This window comes from Saccostrea echinata, unplaced genomic scaffold, assembly GCF_033153115.1.
Source record: "Saccostrea echinata isolate AGI-Se365-2 ecotype Australia unplaced genomic scaffold, CSIRO_AGI_Sech_v1 ptg000054l, whole genome shotgun sequence".
Taxonomy (NCBI): domain Eukaryota; kingdom Metazoa; phylum Mollusca; class Bivalvia; order Ostreida; family Ostreidae; genus Saccostrea; species Saccostrea echinata.
In genome coordinates, this window is record NW_026889803.1 from 42,471,212 (window position 1) to 42,491,172 (window position 19,961).

Here is a 19,961-nt window from a genome sequence, read left to right on the forward strand (position 1 = left end):
AGATTTGATGATTCTAAACCTCTCCGTGTCTGAATTAATGGGATTAAATGTTTTAGAAAAGATTAGCCATAAAATTCAAAAAGTAGGTCACGGTGACCTATTTTTAAGTTGACGTTGTTTGAGGACCCAAGATGCATCAACTGACAAAGTTTTGATGATCATAGGCCTTTAAGTGTGCAAAATATGTCTCAAAATCAATTTCAGAACAAAAGCCCGCAAAATTTAAAAAGTAGGTCAAGGTGACCTACTTTTGAGTTAACATGATGTGAAGTCCTAAGATGCATCAACTTACAAGATTTGATGATCCTAGTCTTTATAATAAGCAAAATATCAATGTTTTTATAAAGTAAAATTTTGGTCAACTTTGAAGTGACCTTGAGACCACGCCCTTTGCCCCAAGGTAATTCCCCGTGCAAATTTTAATCTTCAGCATATCCTGATCCTTGTATGTAAGTTTGGTTAAAATCAGCCTGGTGGTTCCGGAGAAGAAGATTTTTTAGCAAACATTACTTTTGGTTTTATTTTCCTGATTATCTCCCCTTGTTTAAGGGTCCCAACCCTAGTTTTAGTATAAATGGTAGCCCTTGGGCCAAGGATACCCTGTGACAAATTTGACAATGATTGGCCAAGGGGTTCTTGAGTTATGGCCCATATTCTAAAAAGTTTACGCACACCGCACAAATGGCCATAGCATTAGGCCTTTGAGCCTTTGGCTCAGAAGAGCTAATAAAAAAAAAAAGAAACAAAAGAAACAATCTTTTTCGAAAATAGATTGTCATACAAACAATTTCATTCATTCGCCGTACATGTATATTTCCTCATTAGAGATTTCAATAAAATTGCGTCATTATTTTCCAATAAAATTCTGGAAGAAAAATGGTCATATCAAACATATTAAACTGATCATGATTACCCTTTTCACTGTTTAAGCATTGAATTCATGCGTCTTGTTAAAAAAAAATCTATGAAATATTAAAAGTTATATGTAATAAATATTTAGTCAATACGGAACAAATAAAAAAAAAAATATTGATTAAAATTAAAATTTCGGAATACAATTAAAGCAAAAACAAACATTTGAACTTATTAGCTTTGGTTATCTTTTCAATATGTCTAATTATGTGCTTTTAGTTAAGTAGCAGCATGTAATATCTGCATTTAGGAAACTTACGAAAAATACATCGAACACAGGAAACAAAATTTAATTTGTTCTTTAGAAAATATGGCATGTGCAATGTCTCCATACGTAACAAAATAAAATAAATAAATTTGACAATATTATATCACGGAATTAAACAATCAGTCAATCAATCTAAATGCCTGAATCAGGCGCGGATCCAGGAATTTTTTCCAGGGGGAAGGTCCAACCCAGAAATTTGTCACAAAAAAAAAAAAAAAAAAGAAAAAAAAAAGAAAAAAAAAAACGTGAAAATCCCATTTCGTGGGGTTGGGGTGGGGGGTAGTCGTTGACTTCCAAATCTTCTTCATACCTATGACTTCACACCAGCTTAACCATATCCAAGTTTTTTAGGGGAGGTCTGCATTTTCTAAGGGGGGGGGGGGTCCAAGGTAACTTTTTACTTGGTTTAGTATATAAACTCACATATTTATAATCTATAAACGCGGAACGTTTTCTCAAGGTTTGGCTTACGCGTACTTGTTATTATGACGTCATTTACGTAAAATGACGTTGATTCTAACCGTTGCTGGCAAATGGATGAGTAGTACCTCAATATACTGATTACTCAATTTATAATAGTATGAGAATATACTTTTGAAATGAAATCGTGTTCATTGAGCATATTCAATAGTAATAATACCGGTTTTATAAGTAACAACTCATTTATTTGAAAAAATTCATGGCGTCATCGCTGGTATGAAATTCACTTTGTTTATCCATAAATTTTCCTGAAATTTTCATGATATTCTACAAATAAGCCATAAAAACTTTACTGTTATGCAATAAAAAGATGCAAAAGTTCAATAATTATTTACGTTGAAAAGAAGTAAAAGAAATGCATACTCACAATTCATTTCAATAAAATCGGCCTAAAATCGGCCCCGTGGCACTCTACGCAACTGTGTAATCGGCCCTTTGGCACAGAAGTGGTTAAATCATTTTGATGGAAAATTACCGATTAAATTCTTCATTATGCTAGTAGAGAATTAATTGTATTGTGGATACTGAGAAACTCTGTAGATGCTAATTTATTAGATTTTATTGTGTTTTTAAATAAATTGCAGATCATGGGATTAACTCATGAAGTTTGTCACTTTTTTGTAACTGCAGATCATAGGATGTGGAGACTTTAAACAGTTTCCACCTGTTCCGAACATGAGATATGATGTTGATGGCAGCTACTGCCTCCAAAGTGATAGATTCTTTTTGACAATATCAATATTAAGGAGGCATCAGCCTATAAAAACCATAAACAAATGTGAGCCTATATGTATTAATAGCATTTTGCAATTTCATTGATTGACCGATCATGAACGTTTTAATATTTTAATATTTTAGGTTGTAAGGCAGGGTGAGTTTCTAATGATAAGAGCGGTGAATGAGCTATGTGATGGAGCTCCGTCAGAAGAGACCATGCAATTTTTACACAGTTTAGACAGGCCTCTGAATGTTCCAGATGAAGAAGTGACCAAACTATTTGGAACTAATTTTGACACATGTGTTTTTAACAAAGATATTGGAAGAGTTGCCAGGAGAAATGTTCGAGAAAGGTACGGGTGAAAGGAGTTTTGAAATGATGTACAGGGAAACTTTTGGGGTTTTTTTGCTGGCAGATAATTTGTAGTCTTGATTTTAGATTTTTTTTTAGCCCACTTTTATGTAACCTAAGTGTGTAAAAAAAACCCCACGAATCTAAAACCGAAAATAAATGTTACTTAATGATTTGCTTTGACTACCGGTGTGCACTAGTCTTATAATTTTTATGAAAGATATTACAGTCCACACACATAATACTATGCATGTAGATCATAAAACATGATAAACATATTATTGTTTTTTAACTTTAATTTCAGGTGAAACTAAACTGCTTCGAAGTTGTGTGGCCTCAAAGAACCTTCTTCTTAAGGAGGGAGCCAAAGTCATTGGAAATGGGTTACGTAATGGACTGTGTGAAATTGTCGGAAAAATTGAGAGGGGTAGCCCACCTATCATTTATTTTAACGGTAACCTTGTAAAGGTGGGAGAGACAATGTTTGATATTTTTTGACACCAAGCTTCAGAAAACTTTAACATCCCGGATACAAATTCCATTGATTTTAGCATTTGCCCTCGCAGTCCACAGAGCTCAAGGAGAGACGCTCGATTTCCTTGAAATCGACTGTTACTCATTCTTTGCACCTGGGCAGATGGGAGTGGCGGTCGGGAGGGCAACCAACACCAGCGGACTGCGTATTGTCAATTTGAACAGCAAAGCAGCCAACACGAAACATCCAGATGTTGTTTACCAATTTTACAACAGGCATTTCTCTGATTTTTCTGAGGATATGCTTTGCTGCAGTAAACACAGTGACCCTTTATTAAGTACTGTTTCAGAAGAAGACACATACTCAGGCCCTTCAACTGCTACATTGAAGACATACATGAATGAGAAGCTGCCCTCAAGGACACAGGATCCTGGACCTTCCCACAGTCCCCCAGTGTTGATTAGGATTTGCCACAGTTAGAGTCACCTTGGGATATTGGTAATTTTGCAGAACATGAGCATTTACCATTTATGGCAAATTTCAGTGAAACATTCTTTCATTCAAATTCATTTAGAAAACATTTTCCTTTTCTATACTTCAAAGTCCATGCACTAATGAATGAAACTCCCAAGTGTTCACAGTAATTGATCCAAATGTACACCAAGTTAAATGCATTTGTTACCAGTGATCAACACATTTCTTCACTGAAAGTATTGTTTCTCACAGATCTTGTCAACAAGCAACAAAACAAACTGTCAACAAAAATAGTGTTTTGGTTGATGGACAAAGAAATCTCAAAAAGATCAGAGACAATTGTTAAAAAGCAGACAGAAGAAACTGAAAAAATAGAAATTTCTACAGATTAATCAGCTGTAGGGAAAGGAAAAATTCGCTACATTGCAGGAACCTGCATCCAGAGAATTGGAAAAGGATTTCGCGAGTCAGTACTTCGAAAAGTGGGAAAAATATCAAAGAAAAGTACAATTGTACGTAAACTTGAATACAAGAAACAATCTTTGTTAAAGAACTTCCGAGTAAGTGAACAAGATTTAGATGTTAATCAGGACAGTATGGCTGAGATTGAATTTAAGCAAGGTCCATCAAGAGGGCTTACAATTGTTAGTGATCCTGTATCTGATTCTTTTGTTCAGTTAAACTCTGTCGTACAAAAAAAATCTGACCCCAAAACATTTCCATTTATATCATGAACGTCTCCATAACGCATGCAGAAATGCCATAGATGCAGACGATGCCCTGGCAGAGAAATGATTTTTTTTGTTTTGAAATGATGATAATGAGATTGAAAATGAAATATTCATGACTCTCATTATAGAGCTTTTCCAAGATGTTACTGAGCATTTTGTAAGAATTTCTCTTTTGTTGATGCCCTACAAAATTTCAAAAGAACAGTTCCAACGGAAAAAAACAGGCTCTGAGAACTTAATTCCAAGTACTGGGTGAGAGGGACAGTTAAAAGCAAAGAAATCAAAGTCACCGTTGATACATGTCCAGAGGAGAGTGAAATCTATACATGTCAGGTCTGCAATTTGGAGTGCAAGTGGGAGCCAGCATTGACTCAGGATGAAAGTGTTGCCTGCGATAAGTGCAACTGTTGGTTCCATTACAAATGTGTTGGGTTAAAGAGAACTACGATAAAATCCAGGCCATTACATCATAGACAAGCAGACGTTAGTCAGCAGGAGGTAGCAAAGCGTTTTAGTGTTCATCCCTGTACAATAAGGCTGTTGCTGCATCGGTTTTATCAGACAGGATCAATAAATGATCGTCCAAGACCAGGTCAACCTTTTGTGACAACACCACGTCAACAAGCGTTCATACGGCAACGTCATTTGCGAGTACGGATTACGGCTTCTGCGACCATGGCGAGAAAAATTATTGGACGTCATGGGAGGCCTGTTCATCCTAGAACAGTTTCTAGAATATTAAAACGCCATGAGATCCGCTGCAGAAGACCTTTCAAAGGGCTACAACTTAAATCGCATCACCGACGTTACAGACTGCAATGGGCCAGGCAAAATTTGAATCAACGCCAAAATTGGGCACAGGTTGTCTTTTCCGATGAGTTTAGATTTAATGTGAGCAATGCAGACGGCAGATGTCGAGTTTACCGTCGTTTACATGAACGTTATGTAGACAATTGTGTCCTTGAACGCGACAGATTCGGAGGGGGTAGCGTCATGGTCTGGGGTGCGATTAATCACAATTTTCGCTCACAACTGTCATTTTGAACGGAACCCTCACTTCCAGGAGGTATGTGGACGAAATTCTTCAACCTGTTTTAGCACCATTATTGCAGCAGTATAGACGAGGCAACAGGTTAATTTTCAACAGGACAATGCACGTGCGCATACGGCAAGGTTGACAAAAAATTTCCTTCAAACGAACGGCATCAACGTCCTTGATTGGCCCGCTATGTCGCCGAACTTAAATCCAATCGAGCATTTGTGGGACGAGCTGGGAAGACGTGTGCGCAGCCGCCAGCCTCAGAAACCGCAGGAACTTGGGAGAGCCTTGTTGGCAGAGTGGCAGAATATTCCTCAGAGGACTATTCGAAGTGTCTGCCAGTCAATGACACGTCGCCTTCGTGCCGTTATCAGGGCCAATGGAGGCTATACTCGGTATTAGTGACCAAAACCACAATTTTGACCCACCCCTCTTTGACATTCTTTTCAAATGAAGCCTTTTTGTGAATAAAATGATGTTAAAAATCAAAGAACACTGGGCATTTAACACGGTAGAATATATACCAGAAATAATTTATTTGTTAGATCTATGAATAAACTTACAATTCAGAAAATTATCAAGCATTGCGCTTCTAAAGTCCGTCAGTATATTATGTTAAAATATTCTGATTGTAAACACAAGTACTCCGAAGCTGATATTACATGTAGAGATGCTTGAGTTTCTGATAGACAATATCAATGTAAGTTTTAAGATCAAGTCTTCCAACAATTCATCGAAATTCGCATGATTTCTAATTGCTTCTCAAAATCCAGAAGTCCTGAATCCTGTATTTCTAGAGGTATCAGTGGTAGGAAAAATATTGGATCAAATGAAGGAAAAATTAGCGAAGAACAGGAACATGAGGAAGTTAGGACGGGGTGCAATTGATTATTTAGTTAAGAGGCATTTATTCTTCGAAAATCTTCCCGGCCCTTTGTATGAAGCAAGCAATTTTTCACTCATATTGAGTCGCCACCACTTGCCGGTGGAGGGCTGCAAATGAAATTTAGATCTGTACTAGGCACTTCCAGCTTTTAGGCAGTGAGGGATCTTTGTCGTGCTTGCACTCAATGTGACACGGGACCTCAGCGTATTCGGTCTCAACCGAAGGACCTGTCTCCACGTCACAAAGTGGATTCAAACCATCTCTATCCTCCGCGACTCTAGACCAAACGTTCTAAACCACTGCGCCACGCAGGAGTCTAAAATGAAAATCCCTGCTTCCCTGCTTTAGGTATTTAGCAGATAAACTATGTGCATGGTTTTTACAAGCAAAGATGCTTCTTCCGAAATTGTTAAATTCAAGGGCCCTGGGTCAGGGGTTCTGGTGTTAGGGCGGGGCACAATTGATTAAATAGTGAAAATGCATTAATTCTTTGACATTCTTCTCTTCTCCTGGGCATCTAGGAGACAGAGTATAGGATTGTAATGAGTAAGGATGTTTTACAAGATTTGTGTGTCGCCTGCGTGGCGCAGTGGTTAGAGCGTCTGCTCTAGAGTCGCGAAGTAAAGAGTTGATCCTTACGTCGCGGGTTCGAATCCCACTGGGGGACGTGGAGACCGGTCCTTCGGATCAAACCGTATAAACCGAGGTCCCGTGTCGCAGTAGGTGCTGGCACGAAAAAGATCCCTCACTGCTCAATGGCCGTAAGTGCCGAGTATAGGGCAAAATTTGCAACTCTCCACCGGCAAGTGGTGGCGTCTCCATACGAGTGAAAAATTCTCGAGAGGGATGTTAAACAACAAACAAACAAGATTTGTGAAATTCTGTACCACTGGGTCAAGTTTTTTGGTGCTTGGCAGGGCTCTATTGATATTGTAGGGAAGTTTGTACTCTACTGAGAGAAGTTATTCCGATTTGCCTTTCACCTATAATAATTTATCAGTGAATAATGTAATTAATAAGTCATTTGAATAGAGGAATTAAAATTTTAAATGCATAATACTTTAAGTAATTTCAATGGTCAGGTAGACTTGTATTTAAAAAAAAAATGAGATAAACTTACCTATCATTGTACATTAAATGTTCTTTAAAGACCAAGAGAGGCCAATATGAGATGAGATGTGCTCAAGTACCTATTGTATTGTTTTGTTTAGTCTACATGGTAATAGTGACAAATCGGAGTGCATTATCACTGGCAAATACAGGCAAGTAAATAGATCTACTTTTTGATTTGTTACCGAGTACTAGACTATTTTGTTGATCCCTGAGAATCCTATTTCTTTTACTTTCTAGCAATTTATTTTCATCTTTCAGTTTGTTATTTACCTGTGATAATCAATTACGGTAACTAATGTAATTGATAAGTCAAGGATAAAAGAATTAAACAAGAATTTTAAATGTATGATACAAAGAGGACTTTCATAGTTTTTAATGGTCAGCTAAACCTGTAAATAACAAATAAATAGAAATGAGATAAAAATACCTGATCTTTGGTTATCATGTATTCTTCAAAGTCTAAAATCTGAATGGAAGATTTTTATGAAAGGGCCGCTGGTCCGAAGGAACCGGAGGTGGAGGGTGTGTTTGTGGGGTGGGAGTCCGATAATTTTATTTCTAGAAACTGGTAATAATTACGGAAGTGCCCACTCAATAGTTGTGTCAAATGCTTGCTACACTCCGCTTAAATTTTTGAAATTTTGTGAAAAAGGACTCCTTTTTTCCATTCTTGGTACATGTATATAATTTGAATATTCGGCTCTCTCATAACAATTAGCAAAAAGAATTGTCAGTAAATTGCTTTCACACCCAGCTGCATCATCAAACTTCTCAAGACTTTACCCCCCCCCCCCCCCCCCCCGAAAAAAAATCACCGCCTTTTTTGCCATCGATTGATATCGAGAGAGAAATAACTACATGTATATTCAGTATATATGTACTGGATGCTGTATATAGTAATAATATACACGAACTTCTAAATAATCTAAATATTTAAACACATCTTAAAATTATATCCGATACCTGAAAATGTTTATGAAACAACACAACTTACATTATCGAGGTTTATTCAGATATAATTACACACAGGACTTGCACAGTATTAAACCATCTCCCCTGTCTCATAATTTAGCAAGTTCACAGTTTTTATAACTCAGTATAGCTTATATTTATTATTTGTTTTATCGTTCTTTTTTTTTTTTTTTTTTTGTAAATGATAACCTCTTTTTTTCATTTTGAAATTCTAATGGGAGAAATAAGTTTCGCAGAAGGATATGGACATCGATTGAATCATAGAAAATGTTTTTCCCACCGAACTTGAAATTTGAAGGGGACTTCGAACGAGTTATTTAGTATTTAATATTAAAACACTTAAAATAACTCTTATGCACATCTTGTAGCTGTATAGCGACATCAGGAGGACAAATAATGAGAGTGTCTTCGTTAAATTCGGGATTCTTTATCGTGAGGCATGCCTTCTTTAAATGATAATGGACATTTTGAGGTGTAAGAGTGAGTTTGGTTATGCCATCATGCGTATAAGCGCGGTATTCTTTTCTGCATATTACTACATCATAGGGGGGAGCAGGTACAAATGGCGGCACTCTAATTGCCTTTGAACACCCATAGCATATGCATACTCCTATTTTTGTTCCTTTTAAAAAATTCAGAAAGTAATTGTTCTCCAAATCGTCAGATGCGTTCACATTGCTTTCCAGTGGACTGTAGCGCGATCTTCGTTTTGTAGATAATACGTCTTCAAATTCATACTGAGTAGTGGATTTTCTCTTTGCCGATCTATCTTTATGTCCCGGTTTCTTTTGAGGTTTTGGGGGCATTTTCTCTTTGCAAATCGTTGAAACGCTTAGTTCTCCGCATTTCTTATACCAACACAAAAATTCACTAGAGTTCCTTTTTTCTCGGCAACAGCTACGGCATGAGAACACATTTGCTTGGCTTTATATCCATCACACGGCATTCTATTTTTCCACTTTTAAATATTTCAACATAGTGAGGAATTTTTTTTTTGATTTGCTCAAAACAAGCATTGCTGTACTGTCCCCAGGGGCATTTACAATATTACTATCTTTTTCTAAAATTTCCAAAGCTTTGTCCCATACCCTTTGGTAAACATTTTCAGACAACCCGGTATCTTCAAATTCAATACTCATGCCACCAGATTTGGTTTTGGACCTTGTAGTTCCCGAAGTAGAGGCACCCTCGCTGTCTAAAGAGTGACGTGATGGCTTAAGTGGAGCCTTTAGAAAGTTTTGCAAGTGGGCTTGTCTTGTGCTACTTGATAATTTTAACCAGTCTGTTTGGCATATTTCATACTGTTTACAGTCACTGTTTACTTACTCCAATAAGGGCTTTTTCAACATCTTTGTTCTGACTGTCAACTAAAGAAAATAGTTTAGAACAAAATTCTCCTGAGATTCTTTGTAGTCTTCTTTCTCTTTAAGCTTCTTGTTTATAGATTCGTTGGCATTTGTGGTATACTCAGCAAAACCCAGACCTGCAGATATTCTCAGTGGTAACAGAAGATGTTTTTTAAATGTGTCTGCCTTGTCCTTGAGAAACCATTTTTAAAAAAGCGGGTCATTTGTTTTTCGGTCTTCGATTTCTCTTTCATTCCAGATTATTTCATAATTTTTTAACTCTGTGTCAAACTCGGATTCAGAAGTGGCATCAACTAATCCGTATTCTACCTCGGAATCGCGTTTTACACCAAATATATCCCTGATGTACTCGCCTATGGTGGATTCTGAAACACCCAGTCCTTGGAGTTTTCTGGAAATGTTATTTCGCATATGCCTAAAACACTGAATATTCAGACTTTGAGGGAAGAAATTTTTCACACCGTTAAAAATGGCCTTTTCATCGTCAGTTCCGGTAAAAAGAATTTCGCTAAGACTTGGCCTGAGAGAAGTGCACGTGCTTGCCAGATAGGAATATGACATTGGAAGCTTTTGCTGATGAATGAGGACGGGACCAATCATTGTAGGGGAATTTCCGGTTCGACGATGTCGAAGTTGTAAGTGTTTGTATGTTCCAACTGTTACAAGAAATTGGCCTATATTAAAAGTAGGGTCAATACCTAATATGGATGTCTCTGCAGGGTTAGTTAAGAACTTCTGCATTTCTGATAGCTGTCTGTCCGTTACACAGACGCACATGGGCTCGGGTGCAGCTTGAATGGACCTTATAAAAGGATTAGTCATAGACTGTTCCGATTTGCAGTGTTGTATAATTGAAAGCAAGTCGTCTTTATCCTTGGACCCTTTTTCCTGCCTGGACGTGGAGTGCTTAATATTGTAAATCTGCTTTATATTTCTAGGGATGGTACACATGCTCTCTGCCTCCAAGCCGCCGACAGATTCGAATGCGTTCTCAAAAGCATCTTTTGCCTTCATCTTCTTATTTACCTTATCAACTGTAGACTTTGTTGTCCGTACGTAGATCCCTCCTGATTTGCTATTTCCATGAGATCTTGGCTTTGGCGGGGGAATATTACCATGGAAAACAAACTGCAAAATGACTACTTTATGTTGATTTCCTTTCCAGTCAAAGAGTTCGTATATTCTTCTCTTAAACTTGCGTCGCTTTTTAAGGAGTAGTAAGACCTTTTGAGCATGTAGATTCCTTGTCTCATGACGCTGGGATTTTTTCTCAAAACTTGAATTACTCTCTCATTATCAGCAATAGAAACGTAATCTCTTTGAACTCTCTCATTTTTCATGGCACCTAGTTCATGTGACCGTATATCATCAAGATGCTCTAATTTACTCGTGTCTACAACACAAATATTTTCGTTTCTTTGCAACTAAAAGGTACTTTTGATGCCAAATGATCCTTTGTATTTAAAATTACTGATACAGCTTCTTTTACCCCAAATTTCTTGTCAATCGAAGAAAAAATTGGCATGTATTCGTTGTAGTCATAGAACTTTATTTCCGGCGACTTGGTTGGACATCCTGAAGACCTGAAATGAAAAGCTTATTTTAACAAGATGTGTTTGCGAAACACTGATGCCCCCGAACGGCAGCTTATGACAAAAGGTTCTCAAATGCACGTCAAAGTCCAAGGTCTCGAGATCAAAAATGTTGTTACCCAAAGAAAGGACTTTTCTCAATGAATATACCCGTGAAATATGAAAGACCAAGCACCAAAAATTCAAAAGTTATTGCCAATGTTAAAAGTTTTTAAAAGTGGGTCAAACTACAATGTCAAAGAAAGTCAAAGATTAAAAATTAACTGTACCCAGGGGAAGGCCTTTTCATAAGAAATATATACATGTTAAATAAAGCCCTAGCACTAATTATTCAAAAGTTATGGCTAAGATTTAAGTTTTTCGAGCTTGACTTAAGAATTAAGTCAAGCTTGAAGGTCAAAGTTAAAAGGTCAAAATTGTTGGTATCTAAAGGGAAGTTCTGTCGCAAGGAATACACATGTGAAACATGAAAGTCCTAGTACTAACTGTTTGAAAGTTGTTTTTAAGGATAAATTGTCTTAAAATTGGGTCAAACTCTGAGGTCAAGGTCATAAGGTCTAAAATATTTATACCCATTGAAAAGTCTTGTTACAATAAATACACGTGTGAAGTACATGTATGAAAGCCCTAGCACCAACTGTTCAAATTTATGGCCAAGGTTAAAGTTTTGTTTTGTTTTTTTTTTTGGCACAAGTGGGTCAAGGTCAAGAGGCCAAATATGTTGGTACCTAAAGGAAGGTCTTGTCACAAGAAATGCACTAGTAAAATATGAAATCCATATCTCCAACCAATCAAAAATTATGAGCAAGTTTTTGCGGACAAACAGAGCAAAACCTATAGGTCCCCGAATCTTTGACGGAGGCAAAATAAACGTTTAAAAGTGTGCACTGAAATACAACGCCCACCCTAGACACCTTGCACTTTAAAAAAAAGAATTGACTAATCTCTAACCGCTTTATAAAGTATAAGTTTGGCATAGACTCTCCAGGGGTTCTGGGGACGAAAGAAATTATTGCAAAATGAATTGTGAAAAAACGACAATCAGAAAAATTGATTGATGACTAGGGCTGCGCAATAATATCGATATTCCGTATAATGCTATTCGTTTACAAAAAATGTCGTTTTGCGATACGTTTTTCCAGTACCGATATACCGGCAAACTGCTTGGGCTTTAGATTTCATAAGTAAAATATAAAATTTAATTTGTTAGAAACGTTTTCAATAGTACCAAACAGTACCAAACGGTAAGGTTGCTGTTGTATGGCTGCATTGTGTTACAAAACTGTAGTGAAATCAAGAAGAACTTTTTCATAACACTGTATATATAATATTTTACACACTCTGCCTATAGATGGAGGTTAAACAATTAAGAAAAAGAGCATTTTAATTGGCATTGAAAATATTGCAATATGTATCGCAATACAGTTAAAAAAAAGTCGCAATATATCGCAATACGAAATTCCAAGCCGATACCCAACCCTTTTGATGACAGTGATATAACATTCTTCTTCAAGGATTTGTGTCAATCAAAAGGGTCCCGAAATTCGTAGTTTTGATAATTTTCCAGATAAAAGAAGTTTCTGAACACGTATATATTTCCGTGTGAAATGCTCTAGCAACATATAAGTCATGATAATATATAGAAATTTTCAGAAAAAAATTAATTCAATTTCAAATCTGTATCTACACTGTAAGCCCCTTGGAGACGTGGTTTGATTTTAAATTTTCCTGTAAAAAGACTTAAGTGTTCAAACATGAACTCTACACTTAAATCGTGCTTAATGTATTATTACCCTTGATCTGATGTACAGCCAGAGCTGGTCTCCAACACTGGTGATATTGGTGAATTTGGAGAAGAGTCCCAGCTTGAAGGAATAACGATTGGTTCAGGGGGCTGAGATAACTCAAGATTTCCAGGTTTGATATCGGAACTGGAACTGGAAATGGAGATTGGATCATCATCATTGCTTAGATAAGCCGAGAATTCATCAAGCGATGGCAGGCTTTCTTTCTCAGAAGAATTTGATAATTCAGAATCGGATCTAAAACATGAAAAGTAAAATAGAAGAAAAATACGAAAAAAAAATACGAATTCTTTCCTCCTTTTCATGGCAAAAATGGAAACTGACAACCCTTTATGTTTTTTTTTAAATCTTGGATCGATATCCTTTTTTCTTATACACTAGTATGTTTTCTGACGTTAACAGTAATGCAACCTTGTCGTCTTCATATGAATTGTACGTAAAAGTTACATTTTCAACAGGCACTTCTTTTTGCAAAAATTGCATTTTTGAATGACATGTACGTAGATAAAATGTATTTTTGAAAGAAGACGAAAGGGTTACATACCTGATAACATGTAATGATTTTTTTTCTTTCAAAATGCGTTTTTTTAAATCAATTCATGTATTTTTTTTTTCAAAATGCGTTTTTTTTAAATCAAAAAGGAGGGAGTTGTTTCCTTGTCCGAAGTACCTGTAGGCAAAACTTGAATTGATGAATACAATATTTCGGAAAACTTCAGTTCGATTTGAGAATCAGATATTTTGTTTTATATGATAGTAATTCTTGTGATTGGATCATGAATTATTAATTTTGATACAGTTATGGACCAGTAAAGTTGTCGTTTGTTCCTCTGTATGCGACAATGTGAGAGAGTAATTTATGAACCTGACCTCAAAGTTTTTACCGAATTTTTACAACTTAGCTACTTTCGTAAACAAAATCGTCTTTGTTCTCTGAAATGTTGCTTGTAACGGATATTAAATTTAAGTTCCTTTTGTCAAAGGCAGGAAAATGACATAAATGATTATTTGGTGATGAAACTGATGTATTTATCTATGTAAAATATGCAGTCCCTGTCTACCCCACCAAACTTTCAATTTACAGGCCCATAGAACGCAGGGGGGGGGGGGGCTCTTTTTCTGAGTATAATATTTTGCTATAGTAAATTTTCCTCTAGATGCTGGTTGCCCCCTCTTTTTGTTGCTGTAAGGTCGAGCAATCGCCTCGGCTTTTATATTTCAGACAACATTTCTCGACCTCGGAGGTTATCCTGCATCATTCACGACAACAAGGACTTTATTTCTATTCTACTAACAGCCCTAAAATACGGCTGATCGTTTTCTCTATAGAGAAACGAATTAAGCTTAGATCACCACGTCGCGATTTTGCTGTTCCATTTAACACCAGAGTCAATTTGTATCGATTGCATAAAATGCAGACGGTTTCAGCTTTCGTTGGATTAAAAATATCCTTTAATCATTTATAAATTTGTTTGTAACATATATTGATTAATTTTTATGAATGTAAAATAACAAAATCAGTTGTCTATTTCACTGCTTTATCTGTAAAATCACGGAGTGTAAATGTTGTGGGCAGGTCCGTGGAATAGCCCGACTAGGTTATAAAAAAGATATTTATCAGCTGTTGCAGGCAATCCATTTAGACTGCGTAAGACGACACATCGATATGGTCTAAATAAGTATTAGATTCTACATTGAAGTATTTATTTCAACTGCACAGGTTTGACATGTGTTTCTGATCTGATAATTTTTTAATGACGTTCGTGATTTATTGGAGAATAGTGTCCGCGGCATTTCTTTGATCTCGTCAATAACTGTGGTAGAATGACGGGAAAATATCATATTTTTGAGAAAGTATATGTTCTTTGCTATATTTTTTTTTCAGGGGTGGGTGGGTGGGTGGGTTATGCTCACTTTAGATACCTGTGCCTGCGCGTACAACTTTAATGTGTTTGAAATGTAGCACACTGTGACCACAGGTGCTTGAGGACAGAAACCCCACCCCCGATATAGACCCCCGGGCCGTTTCGACTTTTTCCCCTCATAAATTATCTTTCAATGTCATATTTGTGATATAATCCATACCATCAATTCGAGAAATTACCAAAAACAAATATTACTTGAAAATTTCTACACACTTCTTATATATAAATCTACAAGTACAAGGTTGCCAATTGCGGCTGCAAACCAAAATGCTCTGTTGAATTTTCTATGAGACTACATATATCCCTAAAATCAACAACTCACATTGGGGGGGGGGGGGGTCCTGTCCTCAAGCACCTGTGACATGCAACTTTGAAGATGTAACTTTGGTCAAAATTTAATTCTGAAAACACGAATTTTCCCTCAAATAGATGTAATAGCAATTATTATACTGCTTCAAAAATTAGTCGTTGAAAGTTGGTGGTACAAATCTTTGTTACATATAAATAAGTACATGTATAAAATTAAAAAGCTCAAAAATAATCAGAAATAAAATACATTACCTATCCTCTAAAAATTTCTGAAAACTTTCATGCCACATGGTTTTGTGATGAATACCTCAATGAAGATGGAGAGCTGAATGAGAACAGGGGGACTGCATGTTCCCAGAGTCACCGATTTTCAAAAAAAAAAAAAAAAAAAAGGCCGACATGTTTGATAACTACGCCGTCATCGCTTCAAATATCGACACCAGACTTTGACGTCTTCAATTTGTTACCATTTTGTAATATTTCATGACTGGGTGACTAAACCAAGCCAAAAGATAAAAGGATGTGTCGAGAATGTGAAAATATCAAAGCTTGGAAAACTGGAAAGTGATAACAACTCAGGCTTTTTCGCATTGGGTATAATGTACATGTAAATATAATGTAAATTTACTGAAACATTTAAGTATGCTCTAGAATAATTAATCACAATCTGAAGCAAAAATGTACCCTTGACCAGAAAACAGAATGTTAGTTTTTCCTTCTCATACTTGGTCATGGGCGGATCCACATTTTTTTCTCTCGAGAAATTGGGGGGTGGGGGTGGGGTGGGGGTTAAATAAATTTCGGAATCTTCTGACATTCAAAGTTTCAAGTTTCAAAGTTTTTTTTTCAGATACATGGCTCTTTTTACTATATATAAGAAGAGTCTTTTGTTAGGCGCGTTGGGTGGGGTGGGGTGGGTTCTAGGATCATTTTCTTGATACTCGATAACTTGGAAATCCGGGGGGGGGGGGGCTCAATCCTTACCCTCTAGTAGATCCGCCTACGTTTCCATATTGCCAACCTGTCTTTGATTAATTGTGTTTTCGTATACATGTAGCTCCGTGAGTAAAAAATATGATTCCAAGATCAACGTTTTGCTTTCGTATCATTTATTTTCTACATTTTCTGTTCTTCATTTTGGATATCTTTTATATGTGATAAAATATTTCAAACTTTTTTATGTATTTTTGACACTTGTACAAATAATACATTTATTTATTAAAAACGTTTTAATTGATATACAAACAGGTTATTCCCTTTAAATGGTTGACTCGGTCGTGTTCTCGGCAAGTCGATATGGCTGTTTTTCTTTTGACTGAGTCGCACTCGGAGCTCTTCGGGTTGCCCGTGCCTCGCACATAGCGTAGCGGAGTCAGCCGAGGATTGAGATACGGTAAAGAGAAGAATAGTACATATTCACGTACAAAATGTATATTTTTGGACAAAGGCTGTACCTCTTCAAGAAAAAAAAATGAAAAGACTGGAGAGTCTTTACAGTCCTCATCTATTGTGGACACTGATAGTGTGTTTATTATATTTCTTTTGCCCCCCCCCCTTTCTCCCTAAAAAAGTAAACAAAACAACCAAATACTTGATAATAAGAGATTCTTTTTTCAAGAATTTGTGTAGCTTTACTGTTTATGCATACATGAAATATCGCCAAAACCAACGAATTGGCGATTGCGAAGAGAGGCATGCCAAAAAACACCTTCTTATTGATCAATGTAAATTTGTAGATCATGCAGCAACGAAAGAATTAAATTATCTATTTTTAAATAAATTGTAAAATCCATTTTATATTTTCTTTCCGTTTTGATCGGGAGGTCGTGAGTTCGAATCTCGGCCGCGACAGACCTAAGTCGATAAAAAATAGGTACATGTAGCAACTGTTCCTTCGCCATGCGCTCGGCACTTTGAAGTGAAAGTTGCGGGTCTTTCGGATGAGACCTTAAAAACCGAGGCCCCGTGTCACGGCAGGCGTTGGCACGATAAAGATCCCTCACTGCTCAATGGCCCTGAGTGCCGAGTAAAGGTCAAAATTTGAAGCCCTTCACCGGTATTTGGTGACGTCTCTATATGAGTGAAAAATTCTCGAATGGGACGTAAAACAATATACAATCAATCAATCAATCAATCAATCTTTCCGTTTTCCGTTCCGTTCCGTTTTCCGTTCCGCGTTTTAGCAACACCCAGTATCTGTAAGTAAATAGACTTTATTGTGTATTACTGAGTACTAGCTGAACTATAATTTTGTTGATCCCTGACCAACTTTCGCTTGCTTTGGGGCATCGTATCTTTGTAACATATTTACATAAAACACTGGATCGTACCTGGTTAGTTCCAGGGTTTGGGGTGTTCAATATAAATTGATTTGAAATGATTGGTATGATTTAAGTGGACTGCCGAAATATGCAAATATGTCCTAAGCTTATGTAGGTTAACAATATTCAAATGTTAAATCACCGTAACAATCAGAGGCAAACTATAAATGATTGACACAGGAGACCAGTCGCCCCTGGATTGCCGCATATACTGTAGGGTGCCTTATTCAGATTGGACAGTATATGTGGAAGGCTTTCAACTACTATACTCACTGTAGAAAGTCTTATTCAGGACGGACAACGAGTATAGCAGCCTGGACGACGGTCTGTTCAGCCAATGCAGACGAGACACAATACTTATGGCTTGCCTCTCTACTGGAGGTCAACCTTTCCGTGGCAGGCCTCAACTGGTTTGGCAAACCTCAAATGACGTTCCAAATCCTCTCACTAAACTGAAAAAAATCACCGTAAACTTTATTTACTAAACTTACTCTTGTCTTCTCTCCTTAATAATAACAACAGACGACTGTGGATATCTTTCAGTATTTATACACAATTCATGTCACGTGATGTAAACAGTGACTAATTGAGAACTCCGCATGACAGTACCTTAAAATTCCGGAATCATTACTCTTTCACCTGTCAGTTTACATGTATTAAATTTTTATTCATTATTCAGTGGACCCTTTGCAGTGTAGTATTAGACTTAGGTGACCGGAAGACCCTTGGGCCTCATGTCTAATATAGAAAGAGACCTTCCTCAATCCATCACACCCATCTTTAACAGTTGTATGTAGAAGGACATTGTCCATATGCAACCCATTTTATCACCCATTTACAATTTCAGATTCTCATTCTTGCAAAGAAACATAGTATCTCAAAATACGAAACTGTAACTCCCATACAGTTTGGAGTTGCTATTTCAGCAAACTTGGCTGGCATAAAACATTCATTAATACTCAAAGGTTCTTTGCTATGATTCTTTTGAGTTCTCAAACAATACATTGTCTTCATTATCGATAGATAAACTGATGCCAAAGGCATTAAATAATTTTATCACTTTCCATTATTGAATTTTATCTTCAGCTTGCGTGTGTATTATACATGCAAGTTTGGATTTACATGCTATACAAATTGTGGAAGTTTAAAAGAATTTTTGTGATGTTAAAAATTTTTGTTAGTTTTTCTGTTTCATTCATTTCTTTTTTTTTTTCATCATACTTTATAAATAAAATTGCCCCGTAATTGAAGATTCGGGGGCATAACGTTTGTGCTTAGTCCGTCCCTCTGTCTGTCTGTTTGTCCGCAATAACGGTAACCTTGGCATAACTTTTGATTGAATCTGATAAGAGCGAAGGCTTTCATATTTCACTTGTGCATGCTTTCCTTGTGACAAGACCTTTCTATGGATACTGACAAATTTGACCTGTTAACCTTGGAGTTTGGCCCACTTTTGTAAACTTTTACCAAACATTAACCTTGGCAGTAACTTCCTAATGGTTGGTGTGAGCTAGGGCTTTTAAATTGCACGTGTTTTCCTTGCGAGAAGAACTTTCTTTGCACTTCGAAAAACTTAAACCATAGACATAACTTTTCAATGGTTGGTGCTAGAGATTTTATATATATTTCACGTGTTTATCTTGTGACTAGAAATTTCTTTGGGTACCAAAAACTGACCTTGACCTACTTTTGGAGAATTTTAACCTTCGCCATATCTTTTGAACCGATGGTGCTATGGTTTTTATATTTCACATGTATATTATTTGCGACAATACTGTCCTTGGGTATGATTATTTATGATCTTAAACTTTGATCTACTTTTGAAAAATCTTTAAACCTTGGTCATAACTTTCGAATGGTTGGTGCTACGGCTGCCAGTGTTTTTTTTAGATGTAATATGGTGATAACGAACAGACTCCCAGGGGAGCATCTGGTCACCATCAAACACACAAGATTCTGTTTGTAGAAAGAGAAAAGCCCTAGACAACTTTTTAAGAGTATGTGGATTAAGTCCAGTAAAGAAAAACATTGTAACTGGCCAGAAGCCTCGGATAAAACATCTAACTATTTAAAAAAAAATCAAGAACAATGTTTAACGAAGTCTTCAAGGTGTTAGCTCCAAACCAAGAGACAATTGCTGACCTCCTTTTAGTGAAGATGCAAATATACTGGACGTAGTTTCATCTGCATACAAACGTACTACAAACTGGAGGACATAGAGAC

At 36.7% G+C, this 19,961-nt stretch overlaps 2 pseudogenes; one reads left to right on the forward strand and one right to left on the reverse strand.

Moving 5' to 3' along the window:
* Window positions 1-1,859: 1,859 nt before the first annotated feature.
* LOC133172004 (uncharacterized) lies at window positions 1,860-4,678 on the forward strand (annotated as a pseudogene).
* Window positions 4,679-8,736: 4,058 nt separating this feature from the next.
* Window positions 8,737-15,707, reverse strand: LOC133205566 (uncharacterized; annotated as a pseudogene).
* Window positions 15,708-19,961: the final 4,254 nt, after the last annotated feature.